Below are 24,893 nucleotides of genomic sequence, written 5' to 3'. Positions count from 1 at the left end.
AAATCTTGATAATTTAAGAGTTTAATTATATGTTTAATTTTTTTGTAAGACAATAAGTATCCTGCTTGAGAGTGATAATTCAAATCCATTGTTTGCCAGAAAACACCAAGAGAATTGTGTACGAAATTTTAATTTTTTTTTTTTTGCAAAGCATCAAAATATTATGAACACTTATAAATCACAAGAGAGAACCCAAGGCATCCTCCCCATAACGTCCGTAAGAACATTGGAGAAATTAAAGTGAAACCTTTTTGCCGTAGATAATTGTAGTTTTATGATCGATTGAACAAGATGAAATCTTGAAAACATATATATGATGTTCTTAAAAAAAAGCAATTAGGAAATTTATATGGATAATTTCGTTATATTTAGTATTTATCATGAATTTGACATTACAGTTGAAATCTGCATCGAAATAATCCATCTCTGATGCTTAGCTCTCTTCATTTTGCTTTTTTACAAATTTTCATAAACTGATTCTCTAAGTATTTGATTCCGACTCTACCAATAACCATTATTATAACATCCAAACGATGAAATAGTTAGCTCGAGCCATATCTTGCATGTAAAATATTGGATATTATAAAAATTAGAGGTTTAAAAATAATTTTTGCCTATAATAATAAAAATTAGGGGTTTAAAAATGAAATTTTTTTTCTATAATAAAAAGAAAGAGAATGAATTCACTAAATATATCATTAGTTTTTTTTTGATAGAAATTGGGACGAGACAGAACTTGAGCGGGGTGATTACCCGAGGCCCAAGAACTGACAAACCCATAATATAATAAAAAAAGAAAATGTGAGTGTTTGAACTAGAGGAGAGGAAGAAGAACAAACACGAAGAAAGGGGAAGGAGAAAAGTTTAGGGAAAGTCAAGAAAAACGCAAGTGAGAAATATTACAAATGTCATCATTGATAAACCTGTGGCAAAAAGCAGGAGCTGAAGGCCACCAATTGATCACTGAGGAAGAGACTCCAAACTTTGCTAATGCATCAGCAACTCTATTTCCTTCCCTGAAGATGTGTGTAAAAAGAATGTTCATCCTAGAGCAAATGCTGAGACAATGCAACCACTCTTGACGAATACTCCAAGGAACATCCATGGAACGATGTCGAAGCAGATTAACTACGTACATAGAGTCTGACTCAACCCAAAGCTGATGCCAATCTTTCTCCCAAGCAAGTTCAATTGCGAAAATAGCGGCTCTCAATTCAGCCAAATAAGCAAAAGAAGGAGGGGTAGAAAAAGCAAAACAACCTTTGGGAAAGCCACGATAGTTGCGAAAAATGCCTCCCGCTCCTGCCTCACCAGGAGTGCCAAAAGCAGAGCCATCCACATTGACTTTAACCCAGCCCGGAGGAGGTTTAAGCCAATGGACTGGAATAATGTTGGGAGCAGGAGGCGGCCTAGAAGAAGCCAGAAGGCGAGATAAGATAGCAGCATCTCTTCGAGAAGAGCAAAAACCTTTAGAAGTGGCCAAGGCCTCTCGAATCATTCGAAAGAGAGCGATCTTCGAGTGCTGAATAGAAGGAGAAACTTCCTTAAAGATTGCTTCATTCCTGCAATGCCAGATTAACCAGATGCAAGTGACAGCGGCAACACGCCAGATCATCAACACCTGTGAGCTAAAATGAGTGCTACGAAGTGTGCTGAAGAAGTGGATGAATTGGGAATGACGAGGCAAAGAGCAGTCAAAATGAATCTCAAGGGTCCTCCAAAGAGAATCTGCAAAAGAACAACTAATGAATAAGTGGTTAATGGACTCAGCATCCCTACCACATAGAGCACAACGGGAGGCAATGGAGAAACCAAGACGCTGCAGGAGGTCATGAGTTGGAACCCGTCCATGCAAAACTCTCTAGAAAGTGAAGGAACGAGAAGGGGGAGTCTGAGCATTCCAAACAAATTTAAACCAGTCCACCGAGGAGGAACTAAGAATGAGAACCGAATAGTACTCTTTGGCAGAGAAAATACCCTTCGTAGAGGGCTGCCAAGCGCAGAAGTCAATATCATCTCTACCCCGGTGAATAGATTGAATACTGTCTTGAACAGCCGCAGGTAGAGTGCCTAAGTCAAGCCACTCTGAATTTACCAAAAAATTATCCACAGAATTATAGCGAGAACGCTTATCCTGAAGATCAAGATCCAATCTGTCCGCCACCGATGGTACGATCCACCTATCTGTCCAGAAATTAAGCGATGAAGACTGACCAATCCACCAAAAGGTTTGGTCCCAAATAGAAGAATAAACAAACTTACAAGAAGACCAGATCGAGGAAGGAGCAATGGTAGCTTTAGGCAAACCAGAGACAGCCATAAATCTAGACTTCAACAGAGAAAGAGCTAGATTAGTACCTTGAATCAATTCCCAACACATAACTAATATAAGATAGTTAAATAAAAAAACAAAGAGAATGAATTGACTAAATATATTATTAGTTAGCTAATATAAGATACTTGTAGATGACTTCAATAGTATAACCAATTTTACGTGGCTTATAACCAATGTTTTTAAAACCGGTCTACCAATGTTTTTAAGACAAGATTGGACCGGCCGGTTGAACCGGTTAGATCGAAAACTGGTCGGATATCTGGTCTGGTTATACACTTTCTGAGTTAATATTATTAACCTATGGTCAACCGGCGTAATCCGATAAACCGGTATCAAACCAGCAGACTGGAGCGACACCGGTTCACCATTTATCAAACCACACTTCAACTGCTCTGCTTTTATAATGGGATGTTTGAGAGGAAAATTATTTTCTAGGCGATGAGGGATGTGTGGAAGGGGAAGAAACAAAGGAAGATATACATATAGGCGGGTTTTGACTTTTTTTATTATTCTTCTAATATCTTTTAATATTACTGTTACTTTTTCTACTTTTTTAATACCGCTGCTACAATAATCAATTTTTTTGAATCAACTACAATAATCATTAAAAACCAACAATAAAAAATTCATAACTTAGCTTTTTTTCTTATCAACTCACAATTCTTTTTTTTCCTTAATTCTTTTTTTTATAAACTTAATTTCTTTTAACTATTTTTTCTTATAAAATTAATTTTCTTAACCAGTCCGAATCAACCGGTTGAACTCTTTGATCCCTGAACCCTTAATCATACTGGTTCGATATCCGGTCCGATTTTTACAACCATGCCTTTAACAACTTGAAATTAATTTGCACAGTGAATTTTCTGGTGTTTAGGTTTCTTTGATTAGTAAGAGTTTCATTAGCTGATTCTCTAAGTATTTGATCAGGTGTTTGGATTTTTTTTTTACTTCTAAAGGCTCCTAACTATCTAATAAGGAGTGAAGAAATCACCATGGAAATGGGAAGCCTTGGCAATGGATTCCCTGTTTGGAGGTCAAATCTCTATCGAGGCTACTATTGAATCTTTTTACCCGGCTTTATGAATTCACTTTTCTATGCTTGCGTGAACTCTTTCCTGCCATAGAATCACCAAAGGATATTTTCTTATTAAGCCCTAAAATCTTAGAGGTTTAAAGATATTAATTTCATGATCCTTTATTTTTCAAATTATGTCTTTCAATTTACACAAGGATTTAGCCTATTATAAGATAATTGGTATTCAGTGTCGGATGGGGTGTATCGATTATCAAAATTGCAACCTATAGCCCATTATAAGATAATTGGTATTCGATACGAAAGTCCGATCGTTGGGAATTTATTTTACATGTTGATGATTTTAGCTGCCCACATAAGCATGAAATGAAGTTGAAACAAGCTGAGGGCGATTTGTTTTGGGTCAATTTTCAACACGAGTGTCTACCAACCTTCTGTTTTTACTGCGGGGTGATTGGCCATACTTAAACCATCCTTCTTTCTTCTTTTTTTATAATAGCCCAATCCAAATTAAGAAAAAGGAATTGAAATTGGGCGTTTAGTATTATATAAACAAATGTGATTGGCCTTCAAGAAACCTATCACATATAAAGTTTCTTCTTTCACTGCAACGTATATATTTAAAAGGTTGATGAAAATAGATATGTGTTACCTATATTGGTTTGATGTTTGATTTTTAACTGGTTGGACGAACTTGGACCCAACATTTTTAGGTAAAAACCAGTTGGGTCCAGTCTGAGGCTAACCAATAAACATGTCTGGTTTGACTTAAATCCGATTAAAATACACATACTCGAACTCATTACAAAGTTTTTTTAAAAGGATAAACACATAATTAGGACCTTAAAATTTTAGGGTTTTAAGGATCGATACCCATGATTTATTTTTATTTTGTTAGTATATCTTTAAATTTTCAAAACTTGAAGGATTAAGCCCCTGATATTTAATTTTTATATATATTGAGCCTTCATTAACGGCTCTGTTAGGTAAGTGATTAGTGGTGACTCAATATGTATCAAATGCTTAATTAACTAGTAAAAAATTATAATGATGAGGGGCTTAAATATGATTTTAGCCTATAATGATAAAAAAAAACAAGCATGAATTGGAGAGACTATTCAATTTATTATTGGTTACCTAATATAAGATCGGACTATATGATGTCCATAGTATAACTAAATTTATAATTTTTTTATTAACACTTTATATATTGGTTCGGAAGTAGAATTCTAAATGGAACTCAATTCAAATAGAATCAATTAAAGTTCAAAACAAAACGACATCTTCATGAAGTTAAAAATTAAGAATCAATAGCTTAATCCTTAAAATCGTGAAAGTTCAAATAGTTAATCTGGAAAAATAAATAAGCAAAGACTCATTTCTTAAAATCTTGATAATTTAAGAGTTTAATTATATGTTTAATTTTTTGTAAGACAATAAATATCCTGCTTGAGAGTGACAATTCAAATCCATTGTTTGCCAGAAAACACCAAGGGAATAGTGTACGAAATTTTAATGAACACCTATGCATCAAAATATTATGAACACCTATAAATCACAAAAGAGAACCCAATACATTCTCTCCATAACGTCCAGAAGAGCATTGGAGAAATTGAAGTAAAACCTTTGCCGTAGATAATTGTAGTTTTATGATCGATTGAACATGATGAAATCTTGGAAACATATATATGATGTTCTTAAAAAAGCAATTTCTGATGCTTAGCTCTCTTCTTATTTATTTTTTTAAAAAATTTTTTACAAATTTTCATAAACTGATTCTCTAAGTATTTGATTCCGACTCTACCAATAACCATTATTATAACATCCAAACGATGAAATAGTTAGCTCGAGCCATATCTTGCATGTAAAATATTGGAGATTATAAAAATTAGAGGTCTAAAAATAATTTTTGCCTATAATAATAAAAATTAGGGGTTTAAAAATGAATTTTTTTTTTTCTATATTAAAAAGAAAGAGAATGAATTGACTAAATATATTATTAGTTAACTAATATAAGATAGTTATATAATAAAAACAAAGAGAATGAATTGACTAAATATATTATTAGTTAGCTAATATAAGATAGTTAGCTAATATAAGATACTTGTACATGACTTCAATAGTATAACCAATTTTACGTGGCTTATAACCAATGTTTTTAAAACCGGTCTACCAATGATTTTAGGACAAGATCGAACCGGCCGGTTGAACCGGTTAGATCGGAAACTGGTCGGATATCTGGTCTGGTTATACACTTTCTGAGTTAATATTATTAACCTATGGTCAACCGGCGTAATCCGATAAACCGGTATCAAACCAGCAGACCGGAGCGACTCCGGTTCACCATTTATCAAACCACACTTCAAATGCTCTGCTTTTATAATGGGATGTTTGAGAGGAAACTTATTTTCTAGGCGATGAGGGATGTGTGGAAGAGGAAGAAACAAATGAAGATATACATCAGTATTGATCACATGCACCTTAATGAGCATGTAGAATTTGCTCATTCACCATTAGATCTAGGCTTATTAGAATTCTGAGGTGGAGATTCAAAGCATCTTGAGGCTTAGATTTAATAAGCCTATATCTCACGGTGAATGAGCAAATTCACTTGCTCATTAAGGTGCATATGATCATTAAGGTGCATGTGATCAATACTGTATCTCAGGAATTTTCACATGCACCTTAATGTGCATGTGAAAATTCCTGAGATATATATATAGACGGGTTTTGACTTTTTTTATTATTCTTCTAATATCTTTTAATATTACTGTTACTTTTTCTACTTTTTTAATACCGCTGCTACACTAATCAATTTTTTTGAACCAACTACAATATTCATTAAAAACCAACAATAAAAAATTCATAACTTAGCTTTTTTTCTTATCAACTCACAATTCTTTTTTTTTCCTTAATTCTGTTTTTTTTATAAACTTAGTTTCTTTTAACTATTTTTTCTTATAAAATTAATTTTCTTAACCAGTCCGAATCAACCAGTTGAACTCTTTGATCCCTGAACCCTTTATCATACTAGTTCGATATCTGGTCCGGTTTTTATAACCATGCCTTTAACAACTTGAAATTAATTTGCACAGTAAAATTCCAGGTGTTTAGGTTTCTTTGATCAGTAAGAGTTTCATTAGTTGATTCTCTACGTATTTGATCAGGTGTTTGGATTTTTTTTTTTACTTCTAAAGGCTCATAACTATCTAATAAGGAATGAAGAAATCACCTTGAAAATGGGAAGTCTTGGCAATGGATTCCCTATTTGGAGGTCAAATCTCTATCGAGGCTACTATTGAATCTTTTTACCCGGCTTTATGAATTTACTTTGCTATGCTTGCGTGAACTCTTTCCTGCCATAGAATCACCAAAGGATATTTTCTTATTAAGCCCTAAAATCTTAGAGGTTTAAAGATTAATTTCATGATCCTTTAGTTTTTCAGATTATGTCTTTCAATTTTCTCAAGGATTTAGCCTATTATAAGATAATTGGTATTCAGTGGCGGATGGGGTGTATCGATTATCAAAATTGCAACCTATAGCCCATTATAAGATAATTGGTATTCGAGACGAAAGTCTGATCGTTGGGAATTTATTTTACATGTTGATTGTTTTAGCTGCCCACAAAAGCATGAAATGAAGTTGAAACAAGCTGAGGGCGATTTGTTTTGGGTCAATTTTCAACACGAGTGTCTACCATCCTTCTGTTTTTACTGCGGGGTGCTTGGTCATACCTAAACCATCCTTCGTTCTTCTTTTTTTATAATAGCCCAATCCAAATTAAGAAAAAGGAATTAAAATTGGGCGTTTAGTATTATATAAACAGATGTGATTGGCCTTCAAGAAACCTATCACATATAAAGTTTCTTCTTTCACTCCAACGTATATATTTAAAAGGTTGATGAAAATAGATATGTGTTACCTATATTGGTTTGATGTTTGATTTTTAACTGGTTGGACGAACTTGGACACAACATTTTTAGGTAAAAACCAGTTGGGCCCAGTCTGAGGCTGGCCAATAAACATGTCTGGTTAGACTTAAATCCGATTAAAATACACATACTCGAACTCATTACAAAGTTTTTTTAAAAGGATAAACACATAATTAGGACCTTAAAATTTAAGGGTTTTAAGGATCGATACCCATGATTTATTTTTATTTTGTTAGTATGCCTTTAAATTTTCAAAACTTGAAGGATTAAGCCCCTGATATTTAATTTTTATATATATCGAGCCTTCATTAACGGCTCTGTTAGGTAAGTGATTAGTGGTGACTCAATATGTATCTAATGCTTAATTAACTAGTAAAAAATTATAACGATGAGGGGCTTAAATATGATTTTAGCCTATAGTGATAAAAAAAAACAAGCATGCATTGGAGAGACTATTCAATTTATTATTGGTTACCGAATATAAGATCGGACTATATGATGTCAATAGTATAACTAAATTTATAATTTTTTTATTAACACTTTATATATTGGTTCGGAAGTAGAATTCTAAATGGAACTCAATTCAAATAGAATCAATTAAAGTTCAAAACAAAACGACATCTTCATGAAGTTGAAAATTAAGAATCAATAGCTTAATCCTTAAAATCGTGAAAGTTCAAATAGTTAATCTGGAAAAATAAATAAGCAAAGACTCATTTCTTAAAATCTTGATAATTTAAGAGTTTAATTGTTTGTTTAATTTTTTGTAAGACAATAAGTATCCTGCTTGAGAGTGACAATTCAAATCCATTGTTTGCCAGAAAACACCAAGAGAATAGTGTACGGAATTTTAATTTTATTTTTCTTTTATTTTTTGCAAAGCATCAAAATATTATGAACACCTATAAATCACAAAAGAGAACCCAAGACATCCTCTCCATAACGTCCATAAGAGCATTGGAGAAATTGAAGTAAAACCTTTTTGCCGTAGATAATTGTAGTTCTATGATCGATTGAACAAGATGAAATCTTGGAAACATATATATGATGTTCTTAAAAAAGCAATTTCTAATGCTTAGCTCTCTTCTTATTTATTTTTTTTTAAAATTTTTACAAATTTTCATAAACTGATTCTCTAAGTATTTGATTTCGACTCTACCAATAACCATTATTATAACATCCAAACGATGAAATAGTCAGCTCGAGCCATATCTTGCATGTAAAATATTGGAGATTATAAAAATTAGATTTTTGAAAATTAATTTTGCCTATAATAATAAATATTAGGGGTTTAAAAATGATTTTTTTTTCTATAATGAAAAAAGAGAATGAATTGACTAAATATATCGTGGTGAAGCTCTTAGCCTAGTGGTTGAGAGCTTACCTATGTCTTGGGAGGTCATGGGTTCGAATCACATCCGGGTCTGGTGGGGATTTTTCTTTCTTTAATGTAAGCGCATTGTGCAATTTTGTTTTAAAAAAAAAAAATTGACTAAATATATTATTAGTTAGCTAATATAAGATAGTTATATAATAAAAAGAAAGAGAATGATTTGACTAAATATATTATTAGTTAGCTAATATAAGATACTTGTACATGACTTCAATAGTATAACCAATTTTACGTGGCTTTTAACCAATGTTTTTAAAATCAGTCTACCAATGTTTTTAAAACTAGATCGGACTGGCCGACTGAACCGGTTAGACCGGAAACAGGCCATATATCTGGTCCGGTTATACACTTTTTGAGTTAATATTATTAACCTATGGTCAATCGGAGTAAACCGATAAACCGGTATCAAACCGGCAGGCCGGAGTGACTCCGGTTCACCATTTACCAAATCACACTTGAACTGTTCTGCTTTTATAATGGGATGTTTGAGAGGTAAATTATTTTCTACGCGATGTGAGATGTGTGGAAGGGGGAGAAACAAAGAAATATATACATATAGGCGGGTTTTGACTTTTTTTATCATTCTTCTAATATCTTTTAATATTACTGCTACTTTTTCTATTTTTTTTAATATCGCTGCTGCAATAATCAATTTTTTTGAATCAACTACAATAATCATTAAAAACCAACAATAAAAAATTCATAACTTAGCTTTTTTTCTTATCAACACACTATTCTTTTTTTTCCTTAATTATTTTTTTTATAAAATTAATTTCTTTTAACTATTTTTTCTTATAAAATTAATTTTCTTAACCAGTCCGAATCAACCGGTTGAACTCATTAATCCATGAACCCTTTATCACACCGGTTCGATATCCGGTCCGGTTTTTACAACCATGCCTTTAACAACTTGAAATTAATTTGCACAGTAAATTTTCAGGTGTTTAGGTTTCTTTGATGAGTAAGAGTTTCATTAACTGATTCTCCAAGTATTTGATCAGGTTGTTGGGTTTTTTTGACTTCTAAAGGCTCTTAAGTATCTAATAAGGAATGAAGAAATCAACATTGAAATAGGAAGCCTTGGCAATGGATTCCCTGTTTGGAGGTCAAATCTCTATCTAGGCTACTATTGAATCTTTTTACTCGGCTTTATGAATTCACTTCGCTATGCTCGTACCTTGCATGAACTCTTTCTAGCCATAGGATCCACAAAGGATATTTTCTTATTAAGCCCTAAAGATTAATTTCATGATCCTTTATTTTTTCAAATTAGGTCTTTCAATTTTCACAAGGATTTAGCCCATTATAAGATAATTGGTATTCGGTGGCAGATGGGGTGTATCGATTATCAAAATTGCAACCTATAGCCCATTAGAAGATAATTGGTATTTGATACGAAAGTCCGATCGTTGGGAATTTATTTTACATGTTGATGATTTTAGCTGCCCACATAAGCATAAAATGAAGTTGAAACAGGCTGAGGGCAACAGGCTGAGGGCAATTTGTTTTGGGTCAATTTTCATCACAAGTATCTACCAACCTTCTGTTTTTACTGCGGGGTGATTGGTCATAGTGAAACCATCCTTCTTTTTTCTTTTTTATAATAGCCCAATCCAAATTAAGAAAAATGGATTGAAATTGGGCGTTTAGTATTATATAAACAAATGTGATTGGCCTTCAAGAAACCTATCACATATAAAGTTTCCTCTTTCACTCCAATGTATATATTTAAAAGGTTGATGAAAATATATATGTGTTACCTATTTTGATTTGATGTTTGATTTTTCACCGGTTGGACGAACTTGGACCCAATATTTTTAGGTAAAAACCTGTTGGGTCCAGTCTGAGCCTGACCAATAAACATGTCTGGTTAGATCTAAATCCGATTAAAATACACATACTCGAACTCATTACAGAGATTTTTTTTAAAGGATAAACACATAATTAGGACCTTAAATTTTAGGGTTTTGAGGATTGATACCCATGATTATTTATTTATTTATTTAGTATGTCTTTAAATTTTAGAAACTTGAAGGATTAAGCCCCCTAATATTTAATTTTTACGTATATCGAGCCTTCATTAACAGCTCTGTTAGGTAAGTGATTAGTGGTGACTCAATAAGTATCAAAGGCTTAATTAACTAGTAAAAAACTATAAAGATCCGGGACTTAAATATGATTTTAACCTATAGTGATAAAAAAAATAAGCATGAATTGGACAGACTACTCAATTTATTATTGGTTACCTAATATAAGATCGGACTATATGGTGTCAATAGTATAACTAATTTTATAATTTTTTTATTAACACTTTATATATTGGGTCGGAAGTAGAATTCTAAATGGAACCCAATTCAAATAGAATCAATTAAAGTTCAAAACAAAACGTCATCTTCATAAATGTGAAAATTAAGAATCAACAGCTTAATCCTTAAAATCGTGAATGTTCAAATAGTTAATCTGGAAAAATAAATAAGCAAAAACTCATTTCTTAAAATCTTTATAATTTAAGAGTTTAATTAGATGTTTAATTTTTTGTAAGACAATAAGTATCCTGCTTGAGAGTGACAATTCAAATCCATTGGTTGCTAGAAAACACCATGAGAATTGTGTAAGAATTTTTTTTTTTTTTTTTTTTGCAAAGTATCAAAATATTATGGACACCTATAAATCACAAGAGAGAACCCAAGGCATCCTCCCCATAACGTCCATAAGCGCATTGGAGAAATTGAAGTGAAACCTTTTTGCCGTAGATAATTGTAGTTTTTTATGATCGATTGAACAAGATGAAATTTTGGAAACATATATATGATGTTCTTTAAAAAAAAAGCAATTAGGAAATTTATGTAGATAATTTCGTTATATTTAGTATTTATCATGAATTTGACATTACAGTTGAAATTTGCATCGAAATAATCCATCTCTGATGCTCAGCTCTCTTCTTCTTCTTTTTTTTACAAATTTTCATAAACAGATTCTCTAAGTATTTGATTCCGACTCTACCAATAACCAACCATTATTATAGCATCCAAACGATGAAATAGTTAGCTCGAGCCATATCTTGCATGTAAAATATTGGAGATTATAAAAATTAGAGGTTTAAAAATTATTTTTGCCTATAATAATAAAAATTAGGGGTTTAAAAACGATTTTATATATATATAAGAAAAAGAAAGAGAAGGAATTGACTAAATATATTATTAGCTAGCTAATATAAGATAGTTATATAATAAAAAGAACGAGAATCAATGGACTAAATATACTATTAGTTAGCTAATATAAGATACTTGTACATGACTTCAATAGTATAACCAATTTTACGTGGATTTTAACCAATGTTTTTAAAATCGGTCTACTAATGTTTATAAAACCAGATTGGGCCGACCGGTTGAACCGGTTAGACCGGAAACTAGCTGTATATCCGGTGCGGTTATACACTTTATGAGTTAATATTATTAACCTATGGTCTATCAGAGTAAACCGATAAACCGGTATCAAACCAGCAGACCGGAGTGACTGCGGTTCACCATTTATCAAACCACACTTCAATTGTTCTGCTTTTATAATGGGATGTTTGAGTGGTAAATTATTTTCTAGGCAATGTGGGATGTGTGAAAGGGTAAGAAACAAAGTAAGATATACATATAGGCGGGTTTTGACTTTTTTTTATCATTCTTCTAATATCTTTTAATATTACTGCTACTTTTTCTATTTTTTTAGGGTGTTGTTATATCAAGCCTTGAATTCCCATCCCTAACCCCGTGAAATGATGAAAATACCCTTTCAATGGTTTTGGATGGGAGAAAGGTTTTTTTTTTGCCTTTCCGACATGCGGGCATGTGGCTATCACGCCCCACCTTGCGGTCGGGCGTGATAGCCACACGCTCGACCATACGGTGAGGCGTGAGGCTATCACGCCCGACCGCAAGGTGGGGGCGTGATAACCACATGCCCGCGTGTCGGGAAGTAAAAAAATCTGATTAAATTAAAAAATAATAATAATTGCCCACACGCCACACGGGCGTATGGGCATCACGCCGTCACCACTGGTGCGGCGTATGAACATCACGCCGCACCACAGGTGACGGCGTTTAAATATCACGCCGTCGTCTGTGGTGAGGCTATCACGACGTCACCTGTGGTGCGGCGTGATGTTCATACGCCGCACAAGTGGTGACGGCGTGATCGCCACACGCCCTATGTCCTGATTCAAATTTCAAAAAACAGCCAACTCGGATGCAAAAAAACGTTCAAAAAACATCAAAATCAAACGGAAATATGTAGCATATGTCCCTTTCCTTTACTGCCCCTCTGTCGATCCATGTTTTCGTTGATAAATTAGTCCGGATTAGATCAAAGAGAATTTTGGTTGTTTGAGAGGATTTGAGAATTTTGAAATTTGACTAAAGGGTAGTTTGGTCTTTTTCCGGGGCTGAAGGTGGAAAATTGAGGCTGGATATAGTAATTCACTTTTTTTTAATATCGCTGCTACAATAATCGATTTTTTTGAATCAACTACAGTAATCATTAAAACCAACAATCAAAAATTCATAACTTAGCTTTTTTTTTTCTTATCAACTCACTATTCTTTTTTTTTTCCTTAATTATTTTTTATAAAATTAATTTCTTTTAACTAGTTTTTCTTATAAAATTAATTTTCTTAACCAGTCCGAATCAACCGGTTGAACTCATTGATCCCTGAACCCTTTATCACACTGGTTCGATATTGGGTCTAGTTTTTAAAACCATACCTTTAACAACTTGAAATTAATTTGCACAGTAAATTTCCAGGTGTTTAGGTTTCTTTGATCCGTAAGAGTTTTATTAACTGATTCTCTAAGTATTTGATTAGGTGTTTGGATTTTTTTGGCTTCTAAAAGCTCCTAACTATCTAATAAGGAATGAAGAAATCAACATGGAAATGGAAAGCCTTGGCAATGGATTCCTTGTTTCGAGGTCAAATCTCTATCGGGGCTACTATTGAATCTTTAATTCACTTCGCTATGCTTGTACCTTGTCTGAACTCTTTCCTGCCTAGAATCTTTAATTTCATGATCCTTTATTTTTTTGAGATTAGGTCTTTCAATTTTCGCAAGGATTTAGCCCATTATAAAATAATTGGTATTCGGTGTATCGATTATCAAAATTGCAACCTATAGTCTCTTACTTGGGTTGGGCATTGAACATATTATATGTAATATTAGCCACATGATTGAACTCTATTTCAATTGGAGGATAAATCGAATAAAGAAACTTTCAATTGAAATAAAATCTGTAGAAACATGCATGATTATATATATAGTAAATGAGGAAACAAGAATCACAAACGCAAAAAATATGTATATCTGAGTTTTAATTATAAGCAGTGAGATATAATCAATAAATTCAAATGAGTTCCAAAAAATTCTTTTTTCTTTACATTACTCTTTATTCTTTATTCTTTATTCTTGGTGAGAAAAAAAAAAGAATAAAACAAATAAAATAAAGAACAAGTTAAACCCTAGTTTTAATTGAGAGACAAGACAAATAAGGCTAAAGATCTTCAAGATTAAGATTGCTACCATGTTCTTCATCTGCTGCATTTGTGTCTTCTTGATCATAACAAGATTCATCTGTTACACATAAAATAAGAATCAAGATTACTACAGATTTCAAAAACGAAAAACAGAAGAAAATTAAAAAAACGAAACCCTGATTAAGGAATGAAACAGAAGAAACTACTTACGGAGTAAATGTTTCCTTTCTTTCCATTGAATCTCTTCTTCTTCTTCAACTTGGTAAAGAAATAGAGACATTTAAATAAGGCTCTTGATCTTCAATATTGAAATGGAATGTTGGTGTTGGTCTTACTGTTGCTGTAGTTGATGCTGTAGCTTAATTAAAAGCAGTAGCATCAACAACAGCAGCAGCAAAACCAACACTAACAACTTTTAACCCTTTTGTGTCTTCTCCATCATAACAAGATTCATCTATTACATAGAAAATATGAATAAAGATTACTACAGATTTCAAAAACGAAACACTAATTAAGATATCATCACATCATATCATATTATAAGGAATCAAACAGAAGATATTACTTACGGTTTGATTCGGACTAAGTAAATGAAACATTAGAAATTACTTACAGAGTAAATGTTCCTTTCTTTCCATTGAATCTCTTCTTCTTCAACTGGGGACATTTAAATAAGGCTCTTGATCTTCAAGATTGAAATTAAATGTTGGTGTTGGTCTTACTGTTGCTGTAGTTGATGCTGTAGCTTAATTAAAAGGAGTAGCATCAACAACAGCAACGGCAAAACCAACACTAACAGCTTTTAACCCTTTTCTGTCTTCTCCATCATAACAAGATTCATCTATTACATACAAAATATGAATCAAAATTACTAGAAATTTCAAAAACGAAACCTTACGGTAGAAACCCTCATTAAGATATCATCTTATCAGATCAAATGAAGGAATATGAAACAGAAGAAACGAAACCCTCATTCAGATATCATCGTATCAGATCAAATGAAGGAATGAAACAGAAGAAATTACTTACGCTTTGATTTGGAGTAAATGCCAAAACCCCAATCTTGTTTTCTTTCTTCATTCTTGGAGTAGCCCTATCCAAATTAAGAGAAACTGATTCAAATTAGGTGTTTCACTATTCTATATAAAGGAAACGGATACTCTAAACTTCTAATCCTGGCCCTCCATCTATTTTGAGTGGTTGAGATTGAAAACATGTCAACAAAATTATTCAAATCCTGGCCCTCCATCAATTCAATAATGTGATTCATAAAATGATTAAATTCTTTTATGTATTTTATTTTAATTTATTTAAAAATATGTGTTAAAACCTAAGACTCAACCGAATCAGGCCCGTCCCTGAGCCTGGGCAGGAGGGGCGTCTGTCCAGGGCCCAAAGATTCTTATCTCTGTAAATAGATTCTTATCTCTGTAAATAGATTCTTATCTAGTTAGAGTTTCAATTTGTCTATAACCCTAGCTAGGTAGAGTTCTGATACGATTATACTTGTGTATTGTATTCCTATACAAACTACTATTGGCTCACTATAAATACAAGGGCTCTGAGCCATAATCACTAAGGTGATTCAAACCATTAATTGTGTGATTACTTATCTCTCTCTATCTCCATAATCCTCTCTATATCAAACTATACATTTAACATGGTATCAGTAGTATCAACTTCCGCATCTTCTGAATCCTCTGATCATCCCCAATCACCAACCTATTCTTAATACAAAGCTTCCGTAGCCGCCACCACCGCCGCAAATGCCGCTGCGTCCGCCGCCGCCGCCGCCGGTGTGGCTGCCGTCACCATCGCACCAAACGCCGCTTCAACTTCCGCGGCTGCTCAGAACACGGACGATGCCCTCGGAGGCTCGTTTGCATCTTCAGGATGGCGGTTCACCTCACCATTCGTCACCAGAGAATCCGAGTTCCTAGCCGCCGCCGCCGCCGCCGTCGCCAAACCCGCCGCGACAGTTCCACCGCAAGAGAAGACGGTGGGCGACTACTTCCCTTCGGACGTCCGCGCTGCACTCCACGCGTACCTGGCGGCCAGCGCCCGTGCGCCCACTATGGCACCTTCGACGACTGTGGCTGCTGGTTCGTCTGCACAAGTTGCGCAAATCCCAACCGCGGCAGCCGCTACGACCTCGCTGCCTCCGGAAGTGCAAGCTGCGCTTCTTGCATACCAAGCGGCCAGCGCCCGCGCGCCTACCACCGTTGCTCCGACGACCGCAGCCGCTGCTCCATCTGTGCACATAGCGCAAAATCCAACAATGGCAGCCGGAGTGGACTCGTTGTCGCCGGAGGTTCAAACCGCACTCCTCGCGTATCAAGTGGCCAGCGCCCGCGCGCCGTCTGCACTCCCAACGGCAACCGCGGCTCCTGTCCAACCCGCGAGCCATCTCCCTTCCGCGGATCCTGTGCAAAGCGCAAAGCTACCAACACCGACAACGTCCGCGGTTGACGTTGCAGTCCTAGCCGCCATTGCGGCATATCAGGCGGCTGTCCTGCCTCCACGGACTCAACAATCCTCGACTCCTCCAACTCTATTTTCTCCGTCAGTTATTGCTGCCCTAGCAGCATATCAGGCAGCTGAAGCCAGTAACAAACATCAGGTTATTTCTGAATCTCATACTTCACCGTTTTGTTACAATACTCAATTATCCCATGATCCCTCACCATCTTTCTTCTTAAATTCGTTTCACAACACTGTTGATGCACCGTCAAACAATGTTAGACACAATTTTATTTCCTCCTCCATCCCTCATACTACAAACAATCCTGTCCATCCAGAACCTATCTCCACTCATGTTGAACAACCAAGACAACCACCCACAAATATCAACATTAACATAAAATTAACCCCGAACAACTACAAAGCATGGAGAATGTCCATGGAATCTACCCTTCAAACCTATCATCTTCTTTCTCACATTCTTAGTTCAACACCACCTCCACCCAAATTTATTCCTAGATCAGGTTTTGTGACATCAGATGCGGATTTAATCATAAATCCATCGTTTATTCAATGGGATGATATAGAAAATGTGGTTAGGACTTTGCTCCTAAATTCAATCACCGAAGAGGTGTTTTCTGAGATTGCATATCTCAAATACTCACATGATATTTGGCTAGCCTTAGAGGATGCCTACGGGCTTATTACAGGCAGCAAGCAGTTTCAGATGGGAGTCGAACTGCATGAGCTTGAGCAAGGGGGACTGTCTGTCACTGCGTATATGCAAAAAGTGAAGTCCATCCTTGATGATCTGGCTGCCTCAGGGAATCCTTATTCTCGACATCTACTACTGTTAGTTCTTTACAAGGGTTTAGCAGAAGAGTATCGCTCCACTGTCCAGAATCTTGTAACTCAGCGCGGTACAAACATCAACTATCAAGAGATTTTGCACAGCTTGAAGATAGTTGAGGGCATGATTCAATCAACCAGAAAGACAACTCTGCTTCAGCCCGATGGTGTATCAGCACATCGGGAGGCCAATGTATCCACCATGGAAACAAATCAATCAAAGAAGCAGAATCCAAAGAAGAGAAGAAGTGGCAAGTGCTACAATTGTGGTGATCCAAGCCACTGGGCTGACAAGTGCAAAAGACCAAAGAACAATTCAAGAGCACACTACAATCCTGGACCACAAGCGCACATGGCATGGCAACAACCACCAAATCCATTCATGGGTCCTAATCAGCCGTGGTATCCAGACACAGGAGCAACCAATCACATGACAGAAAATCCGACTCAACTTCATCAAATGCAGCCATATCCAAGATATGATACAGTTCAGTTTGGCAATGGTCAAGGTTTGCAAATTTCTCACTTTGGAAATTCAAATATCAATAATTTGAAAATTAATGATGCCCTACTTGTTCCCAAGCTTACAAAATCTTTACTATCTGTTCAAAAATTTACCCGTGACAACTCATGTTTCTTTGAATTTTGGCCTAACCATTTTCTTGTGAAGGACCAAACAACTGGGGAAATCCTGTTACGGGGCCCGAGTAAAGATGGGCTTTATATGCTTACACCCACCCTGAAGGAGGCGCTAGTTGGAGAGAAGGTGTCTTTTGAAAGGTGGCATGCACGGCTTGGACATTGTCAGAATCAGACAGTCAGCTCAGTTCTCAAAGGAAACAATCTATCCTCTTCAAAACTAGTTAGCAATTGTTCTTTTTATCTATTAGGCAAGCTTGCTAGAAGCCATTTACCCTCTATTAGTCGCTCTAGCACATTTATTTTTGAAAACTTACATCTGGATGTTTGGGGGCCAGCTCCAGTTGTTTCTTGTCTTGGCCACCGTTATTTTTTAATAATCATTGATGAATTCACTAGATTTGGATGGGTTTTCTGTTTAAAGAATAAGAGTGATGTTTTTTCAACCTTCTGTGATTTTTATGCCATGATCTCTAATCAGTATAGTGCAAGGGTTAAGAATATTTACTCTGATCTTGGGGGAGAGTTTCAAAAACTACAACCTTTTTTCTAATGACATGGCATTATACACAAAATTGCATGCCCTCACACTCATGCACAAAACGGTATAGCTGAGAGAAAAATTAGACATGTCGTTGACACATGCCTTACTTTGCTAGCCAATGCATCTTTACCTCTAAAATTCTGGAACTATGCCATGATACACAGCATTAGGCTAATCAACTACTTACCCACCAAAATCCTAAACAACAATTCACCCTATTTCTTGTTCTACAAGAAACAGCCTGCCTATAAGGCCTTACGCATTTTTGGAAGTGGTATCTATCCTCTTCTTCGTCCATACAATCAGCACAAATTTGACTTTCGCTCCAAGCTATGTGTCTACCTTGGTCCATCAGAAAATCATTCTGGGGATATATGTCTTGAATATGCCACTAGACGCATATACATCTGCAAATTTGTACAGCACAATGAAGAAGTATTTCCTGCATCAGCAGTCACTGCATCATCACCTTCATCTAGCAACTCGGGGGTAAGCACATCGTGTCAACTACCATCTTTACTCGGCCCGTATCCAGGTAATTTCTCTAATCCCAATCCTATATTATCTACTTCTAACGTAGTTCCATGCTCCCAACCCATCACATCTGTCCACTCTGGACCTCATCCTGGTACCCCAATTACTCCCCCTGACTCTGAAGCTACAAACACTGCTCCTTTAGCTCCACATCAATGTTTGTCACCAGTGGTCTCCGCTGCATCAACACCTATTCCTCAGAATGATCCTAGCACACCAGTTGATGCTGTAAACATCACCACATCGGAAATACAGAATGCAGTACCTCATGAAGAGAATATCATGCCACAAACAGATTCTCCTCCTCCTGAAACTGCACCACCTGCTCCTATTCCAACTGAAAGGCCCAGGCCTCGCAATGCACCGCTGATTGGTCCACGACAACATTATATGCAACTTCGACAGTCGTCTCTTCAGTCAAGAGGAAGGTTTGAGGGGCTTTTAGCTACACATCCAAATGGCACAGTGGATCCCACATGCTTCAGTAAAGCCAACAAACAACCTGAATGGCGTACAGCAATGTCTGAAGAGATTCAAGCTCTTCTGGACAATGGCACATGGCAACTTGTACCGAGACCACATGATCAGCATGTCATCACCTCCAGGTGGCTCTTTCGTACAAAGAAGAAGTCTGATGGAACCATTGATCGTCACAAAGCCCGCTTGGTAGCACGGGGATTCACTCAAAAAGCTGGGATTGACTACAAAGAAACATTCAGTCCAGTAATCAAAGCTACAACCATTAGGTCTGTATTTGCCATTGCAGCAGCAAACAACTGGTTCATCAATCAGCTGGATGTCTCTAATGCATTTCTTCATGGAAACTTATCAGAGACAATATATATGGAACAAAAGCAGGGTTTTCGGGACAGTGACCGACCAGATCATGTCTGTCTTCTGAAAAATAGTCTTTATGGATTAAAGCAAGCACCGCGAGAATGGTTCACACGCCTTCGCACATTCCTCCTCTCCCTTGGGTACAAAATGTCACAGGCTGACAACTCTCTGTTCATCAGACGCATCGACACTGAAAAGACTTACATTCTGTTCTATGTTGATGATATACTCATAACAGGTAACCATCCTGCACACATCACCAACACTATTGCAGCCATCGAACATGAGTTTCTCATTCGCAATCTTGGCAAGGCAGAATACTTTCTCGAAATTGAGATCAGATATGAGAAGGATGGCATTCACATGTGTCAGGCCAAGTATGTGGCTGACATCCTAAACAGAGTGAAGATGATTGACTCCAAGCCCCCACTAACACCCATGGCCACCACACCAACACTTTCAAAGGAGCTAGGCACCAGCTTAACCTCTGGAGATGAATATCGAAGCATTGTGGGAGCACTTCAATACTTAACATTCACTCGTCTTGACATTGCATTTGCAGTTAATAAATTATGTCAGTTTCTGCACTGTCCGACTGATGAGCACTGGAAAGGAGTTAAGAGGGTCTTACGCTATATTCAGGGCACATCAGACTTTGGCATAGTCATGTCCATCAAACCAATACAGCACATCCATTGTTACTCAGATAGTGATTGGGGAGGGTGTCCTGATGATCGACGATCCACGAGTGCCTTCTGTGTTTACCTTGGATCCAGCATTGTATCGTGGCAGACCCGCAAGCAACCCACAATAGCCAGATCCTCAACAGAAAGTGAATACAAGGCAGTGGCAAATGCCACAGCAGAACTCCTATGGTTCAAATCTCTTCTCTCGGATCTCGGATTTCCCTTACCCACCCCAGTTCAGCTATGGTGTGATAATGTTGGAGCAATTTATCTCACCTCAAATTCGGTGTTCCATGCCCGTACGAAGCACATTGAGCTAGATTATCATTTTGTTCGTGAACAAGTTCACAGAGGTTTTCTCAGTGTCAGATTTATTCCCACTGATGATCAGGTTGCAGACATACTCACCAAGCCGCTAGCTGCGGCTCGCTTCACGATGCTGTGCTCTCGCCTCTTTGTTCGTGTCCGCCATCGGCTTGGAGGGGGTGTTAGAGATAATGTTCCTATTATCCCTGTAAATAGATTCTTATCTAGTTAGAGTTTCAATTTGTCTATAACCCTAGCTAGGTAGAGTTCTAATACGATTATACTTGTGTATTGTATTCCTATACAAACTACTATTGGCTCACTATAAATACAAGGCCTCTGAGCCATAATCACTAAGGTGATTCAAACCATTAATTGTGTGATTACTTATCTCTCTCTATCTCCATAATCCTCTCTATATCAAACTATACATTTAACAGGGGAGGCCTCTGGCCTCTTCTTCAAGAAATACGACAATACAACAAGACCCCAAATAATAGGATACTATATAATTTATAAATAAAGCTAGATACAAAAAGATAATTAATAAAATTTAAAATTTTCGTAAACTAAATGTAACCTGTTAGCTTATTGAGATATTATTTTTAAAATTTTATTTAAAAAAAAAAACAAAAGATGTTTGGTCTTCTTTTATTTTGTACAACCACGAGTCTCTTACACCTCGAAATTAGAGTAGGTAAGTGCATGTTATTTCTTGTTACTTTTACTAAAAACAGAAGAAGATAATAATCAACCATTAAAATGGTTGTCCCCAATTTTAATTTGGTACCAACTGTGGTAATAAACAATTATTACCGATCAATGAAAAAAACTCATAAAAAAAAGGGATTAATGCACACGGAGGTGCCAAATGAAATGTAAATATGTATGGTCAGAAATTAATATAAGATATATGATTGGACCGTAACTGTGTCAGTTTGAACTTTTAGTTCAATTTGTTACGTAATATAGTGTCAGAACTTTATTAATTTGTACAATTAGAAACACATAGTATGATGAAATTGTCATTTGTGTTACACCAAAAAAAATGTTTATAAACATCACTGCACATTAGAACAAGTCAAAAAAGAATTTCTGAAAATCAGCAATTTTCATATTTTTTATGGCTAAAATAATTTAACCATATACTCCATTAACACATCATTAATTACTTATCACTAGTGGAAGAACTTTTAGTATTATTTTTAGGCAATCCATTTATAGAAATTAGTTATACAGTAAAAACTATATATATACACAAACACAAATTTCCCCAAAATAAATAAACAAACAAAAAATAAATAAAATATCATCCATATTCTAGAAGAAATTGAAATAATTGTTTTAATGGCTTCATCAGACATGAAGACAATATTGTTATGCTTGGGTTTGATTAGTTTAATGATACTAATTAATCATCAAGTGGAAGTGGAAGGAAGTAGCAGATCGTTTATTAAATTTGGGATAGTTGATCCTTGTTTAATTTCAGGAAAAAATTCTACAGACTGCATTAAGAAATCGAAAAAACTCATGGAAGAAGCTAATCCTTATAATCGTGGATGCAATCCTTTTAACAAATGTCGCACTGATTAACACATTTAATCGTGTTGTTTTGTACGATCTATTTGGTTCAATTGTTGTTGTTTAACACATTTAATCATGTTGTTTTGTCGTTCAATCGTCGTTGTTTAGTGTTTGTTATTTACCGACTTAAAATAGTTATTATGGATTGTTTCTTAATCATAATTTAATGAGTGGATTATGTTATAAGTTTAAGCAGATTAGAATCATTTCAAGTGGAATTTTAAGTATAACTACGCGATTATCAGGAGTGCGCTTCACCACCATCAAGAAAGAAGACTTTCATCGACAATACGTAGCTCCATTCTTTTTTAGTGTAAATCAGTGTCGAACTAAATACCCAACACGCATTACCTCTTCCTGAAGAGGAGGTGATGTAATCGCACCTTCCAATACGGCTATCTTGTTACGACTTCACTCCAATCACCCATAATATATCATCGCATTTTTTCCATCGAGCCAGCGTAGAGACCAAAAGTCTTGAGCAGCCGATATGGTAGAACAACTCAAGAGATAAAGAAGTGTTGTTAATTTCCCATTCCAAATTCGAATTTTTAAAATTTAGAAAATATTTATTCATTTACTAATAATTAATGTGAATTGCTGAATACTGCTTCTAAATTACTATTTTTTTTTTTTTTTGGGTAAGAAGGAGGGGGTTAGACCTCAAAAAAACAACAACGAAATACTAGATCCGAATGATCTAGGATGACCAGTACCACAAAGATAAAAAAAAAAAAAAAGTAACTCTGGATGTCTGCAGGAGGCCTATCACACTCAAATTACTATTATTATTATTTAAAATAGTTTATTAATCATAGTAATTGATAATTATAAGAAAAAACTAAAATCTAATGACAAAATGTGAAGAGATAATTAGCACCACTACCACATGTAAAAGTACTAGTTTTATCATCATAAGCATAACTATAAGCTTGAGGACATCGCTGCTTAAAAATCTTCGAATATCTCGTCGGAAAACATTTATCCGGCGAACCATAATTTCCGGTGCAACAGTATTGCGGTTGATTCAACGCTAAACAAGCACTCTTGCAAGCAATCACACCACTTCTTCCCTTCACAGCCAACTCCGGTGGCAAACAGAGTTTATATTCGCCGGACAACTTACGCTCTTACAACCGGCGCCGCCTTGTGGTGTGACCGAAAGGGGCAAATTAAAGCCGTCGACGAGGCTAATATCGTAAAAGTCTTCTCCACCGGAATTCGGAGCTAAAGTGAATTCAATAAGGGAGGCAGGCGGGATTCCGCCGGCGCCATTGCACTGAATGTGACCGGATCCGCAGTCGGCGGTGGCGCAGGTGAATTTATACGATGAGTCCATGGTGCACTGGGTTCGGGCCCAAATCCGACCGCTCCAAGAAGGTTTGGCAGTTAGATTCCCCGACGATTTTGAAGGTAATTCAAATCCGGTGACGGAAATTGGAGGGCCGGTGCCGGTTAGAATTGCCGGCCATACTTTGTAAGGACAGTTGTTTCGGAAGGTGAATATGGCTCCATGAACACCTACAAGTACCAAAAATAAAGCTTATTTAAATTAACAACTATTTAAAACAATGAGTAATTTATTTATAAAAAAAGAATAATTGTAATTAACTAATAAATATATTAATTAAATTTTTTTTTTTTTGTTAATTTTAACGGAATGGAAACAATTCATTCATATTATTCCGTTAAGTTCTGATTTCTCCTTCCACATACAATTGATAAAACTTAACGGAGTAATATCAATAACGTGTCTCGTTCCGTTATCAATGCCTTAATTTGTATTTTTTTAAACATTAAGTCTATATCAATATTATTTTATATGTAGGATCTAAATTGATATTTTCTTAAAAACCATAAACCTATTTGAGTACTCAGAATCAAAATAACAAAATTGACAGACAGGTAGATTAAGGAGAAATTGTTTACTTAAACAATAGAAGGTGGCCCAAAGAAGAGCAAAAATTCCTCTAATCGATATGATCGCCATTCCGCTAATTGATTGTTTTGATTGCTTTCTCTGAAAATAATTTTGATTTATGTGTATGAAATGTGAAGAGTGCTATTTATAAGGATTTTTACTCATTTTTACATTATTATTTGGATTTAATCTATCAAGGGAACAGATTTATTTGGATTTTACTTTTCAAATTAATTAACTTTAGCCTTCTTCGTTAATAAATCTTTGGCTAATATTTGGATACCGGTGATTTTCCGGAAAAAAACAATATATTATCAAAATC

The 24,893-nt window shown here is 35.5% G+C and overlaps 1 pseudogene; it reads right to left on the bottom strand.

Moving 5' to 3' along the window:
• Positions 1 to 23,428: 23,428 nt before the first annotated feature.
• On the bottom strand, positions 23,429 to 24,658 carry LOC136209491 (thaumatin-like protein 1; annotated as a pseudogene).
• Positions 24,659 to 24,893: the final 235 nt, after the last annotated feature.

The sequence above is a fragment of the Euphorbia lathyris genome, chromosome 10 (genome assembly GCF_963576675.1).
Source record: "Euphorbia lathyris chromosome 10, ddEupLath1.1, whole genome shotgun sequence".
NCBI classification, from domain to species: domain Eukaryota; kingdom Viridiplantae; phylum Streptophyta; class Magnoliopsida; order Malpighiales; family Euphorbiaceae; genus Euphorbia; species Euphorbia lathyris.
This window is presented reverse-complemented; position numbering and strand designations above follow the sequence as displayed.